General features: G+C 37.8%; 1 long non-coding RNA gene across 1 annotated transcript; it reads left to right on the top strand.

The window, feature by feature from the left end:
• Positions 1-3837, top strand: LOC145519728 (uncharacterized). Its single transcript, XR_014063843.1, has 2 exons — positions 1-1081; positions 1834-3837. It is a non-coding gene; the product is annotated as an uncharacterized LOC145519728 (long non-coding RNA).
• Positions 3838-4262: the final 425 nt, after the last annotated feature.

Consider the following 4262-nt stretch of genomic DNA (forward strand, 5'->3'; position numbering starts at 1 on the left):
TCTGCCTTTTCTAAAACCAGCTTGAACATCTGGAAGTTCACAGTTCACGTACTGTTGAAGCAAATTTTGAAAACTCAGCAGTGGCCACAGGACTGGAAAAGGTTGGTTTTCATTCCAATCCCAAAGAAAGGCAATGCTGAAGAATGCTCAAGCTACCGCACAAATACACTCATCTCACACGCTAGTAAAGTAATGCTCAAAATTCTCCAAGCCTACCACATATAGTGCTATATTGAATATCCTCAGCTATGCTCCCTTATAGTTCTGTGTGGGAAGGTTCCTAGGATACATGCCCAGGTATAAAATTCCTAAGTCTAAGTGACATGTATGCCAAGTTTCCCCAGCTCAACCAGACTACTCTTCACAGAGTAGCTCTGATTGACAAACTTGCCGGCGCTGCATTAAGTCCCAGCCATCACCATCAGAAGATTAAAAACTATTTCCAGTCCTATCCACTCATGGGGTCTCACCCACACTACCACAAGCATGTGACAGAATCTCTTTCTAGTCCTGTGCACCAAAGAACTGGAAAGTAATCATCTCCCTTGGATAACATGTTGATTTCTTATATTTATTAACTGTTTGGGTTTTTTTCATGACAAAAGAAAAAGCTGAATCCTTCCTCTATGCTGTGCACACACAAAAAATTGCAGTTATGTCATTAAAAACAAAATTATTAAAGCTGTTAAAATGTGAAGAAAAAAGACTTTTTAAAATGTGAGTTGAAAGTTGAAGTTTGTATTTGAAAATTGATGAAAGTAGATCTTAAAAGTTTTCATCACAAGGGAAAAATACGTATATGACAGATGTTAACTTTTTATGGTGACCATTTTGCAATATACACATACATCAAATCATCTTGAACTAACACAGTGGTGTGTGTGTGACCGTGTGTGTGTATGTGCAGTCGCTTTAGTTGTGTCTGACTCTTTGTGACACTATGGACTGTAGCCCGCCAGGCTATCTCTGTCCATGGGATCCTCTAGGCAAGAATACTGGAGTGGGTTGCCATGCCCTCCTGTAGGGGATCTTTCTGACCCAGGGATCGAACCCAAATCTCCTGGGTCTCCTGCATTGGCAGGTGGGTTCTTTACCACTAGCACCACCCTGGGAAGCCCTGATGTTATATGTGTATCTCAATAAAACTGGGAAAAAAATATGTTTGAAGAAGGCCTTTCTACATAAAACCCAAAGGCTGAAAACAGAAAAGAATGGCAAATTTGACCACATAAAAAATTTTATTCTGTATGATTAAAGGTATCAACATGTAGTAGGTGCTCAATAAATGCGCACCAGATAAATGAATGAATGACCCACTTCTCTCCTTTCTTCCAGCATTATCCCACAGGACACACTTATCATACACACACACACACACACATACCCCTCTAATGCATGTAGTACCTATTCAATGGTCCACTCTAACCCATATCTTGCAAAATCTCCTTATGCAGATTTGTCTCGGAAAAGCAAGCAATGCAGTGCTCTGTTGTATAAGTGTTGATGAGGAAATGTCCCTAAGATATGTTTAACTTTTAAAAAGGAAGTCACAGAACATATATTCTCCTTCACCTTGCCCCATGCACTCTGCTCTTGTCACACTTGTCTTCTCCTCCTCCCACACCTCACCACCACATTACTAAAGACCTATTTACAGCAAGTCTTTTTACCCAGTGAAAGTGAAAGCCACTCAGTCATGTCGAACTCTTTGCAACCCCAGGGACTATACAGTCCATGGAATTCTCCAAGCCAGAATACTGGAGTGGGTAGCCTTTCCCTTTTCCAGGGGATCTTCCCAACACAGGGATCAAACCCAGGTCTCCTGCATTGCAGATGGATTCTTTACCAGCTGAACCACAAGAGAAATCCAAGAATACTGGAGGGAGTAGCCAATCCCTTCTCCAGCAGATCTTCCCAACCCAGGAATCGAACTGAGGTCTCCTGTGTTGAAGGCAGATTCTTTTACCAACTGAGCTATCAGGGAGCTCTCAGTACATGAGGTCTAACTGCTAAGAAAAAATTACAAGGCATACAAAACAGCAAAAGCAAAACACTTTGAAAAAACAGAGCAAGCATCAGAACCAGACCTACACGTGACACATATGTTGAAATTATCAGACCATGGAATTTAAAATAACTATGATTAATATGCCAAGGGCTATAATGGAGAAAATACCCAATATGAAATCACACAATTACATACGGGCAATATAAACAGAGAGATGGAAATTCTAACAAGGAATCAAAAGGACACATCCAATATCAAAAACATTCTAACAGTAATGAAGAATGCTTTTGATGGGTTCAACAGTATACTGGACATGGCTGAGGAAAGAATCTCTGAGCTTGGAGATATGTCAACAGCAACTCCCAAAACGAAAATGTAAAGAGACAAAAGACTGAAAAAATGAAAGAGACTATCTAAGAACTGGGACAACTGCCAAGGATATAACAAACACCTAATAGGACTATCAGAAGGAGAGAGAAAGAGAAAAAAACAGAAGCAGTAATTACCAAGAATTTCCCCAAATTAGTGTCAGCCATTAAAGCACAGTTCAAGGAAACTCAGAGAACACCAAGCAGGATAAATGTCAAAACAAAACAAAACAAACCCCTGCATATCATACTCAAACTTTAGGAAATTAAAGATAAAAAATATTGAATGAAAAACAGAGGGGAAAACATCCTACATATATGAGGAGCACAGATAAGTATTACATCTGACTTCTCAGAAACTGTGTAAGGGAAAAACTAATGTAGTGAAATAGTCAAGTGTTGAGAGGATTACCTAGAATTCTCAACCCTGAGAAACTGTCCTTCAAAACTGAAGAAGTACATTCTCAGACAAACAAAAATTAAGATAATTTGTTGCCAGTAGACCTGCCTTATGAGAAACATTAGAAGTTCTTCAGGGAGAAGGAAAATGATGCAGGTCAGAAAGTCAAATCTACATAAATAAAGACATCAGAGAATATTGAATATTGAAGATGAAATTAAAACTTAGTTTTCTTACTCTTTTGCTCAAAATGATATTAGCAACAATGTATTCAATTATACATGCTTACGTGTGTTTGTATGTTTTTATACTAAACATACTCTTACAAAAAATCCAACAATAGCTCCTTTTGGTATTTACTCAAATGAACCGAAAATTTATGACCACATTGATATTTATAGTAGCTTTAGTCATTCATAATTGCCAAAACTTGGAAGCAATCAAGACATCCTCAAGAAGGAGAACAGATAAATAAACTGTGATACATCAAGATAATGGAATATTATTCAGCACTAAAGACAAATAAACTATGAAGCTATGAAAAGGCGTGGAGGAACCCTAAATGCGTATCACTGAATGAAAGGAGGCAGTCTGAAAAGGCTACAAACCCTACGATTCCGACTTTATGACACTCTGGAAATGCAAAACTATGGAGACAATGAAAAGAACAGTGGTTGCTCAAGGTTAGAAGAGAGCAAGGGATGAATAGTTTTGAGCACAAAAGACTTTTAGAGCAGTAAAGCTATTCTATACGATACTACAATGCTGTATACATGTCATTATAAATCTGTCAAAACCCATAGAATCTACATCAAAAATGAACCCTAATATAAGCCTGTTGGCTTTGTGTGATAGTGATGTATCCACGTAGGTTCATCAATTTCAACAAGCATACCTCTTGGTGGGGAGTGTTAATAGTCAATTTTTATAGTGGAATAGACTGTGCCTTGTATGGACAGAGTAAATGTGAAATTTATGTACTTTCTGCTCAGTTTTGCTGTGAACCTAAAACTACTCTAAAAAATAGTGTATTCCTTTAAAAAACAAAACAAAAAAGAAAACAACCGCAAGTAGCAAAGACATGAACACCACTGTTCTGTTGTTATGAAGACATGTTTTAGATATGTTAATAAATTTCTAACCACCTGCTCACTCCCTTGGGAATTCTAAAAGGTTATATAACTCATTGGAAACCCACTTACTCTTCATCAAAATATGGTCTTAGGATTTAAATCCACATTTAATCACAGAAATAAAAAGGAACACAGCATTAAAGTGGGTATCTTGGTAAACTTCTGATATGCTATTGTGCAAGTGTGTCATTGAGAAATCCAGCAAAGGAGATCAACATGTTGTCAAACTTGTCCTACTTCTTGTGGATCCTGAATGCTTGACTCCAGAAACCTGGCACTTAATTTTAATCAAGATTTTCAAGAAGACACAGAATATGCCTACTTTCCTTGGCTCTTGTCACCATTTTCCACCA

The sequence above is a fragment of the Giraffa tippelskirchi genome, chromosome 1, assembly GCF_054371585.1.
Source record: "Giraffa tippelskirchi isolate mGirTip1 chromosome 1, T2T-mGirTip1v1.2.pri, whole genome shotgun sequence".
Lineage (NCBI taxonomy): Eukaryota > Metazoa > Chordata > Mammalia > Artiodactyla > Giraffidae > Giraffa > Giraffa tippelskirchi.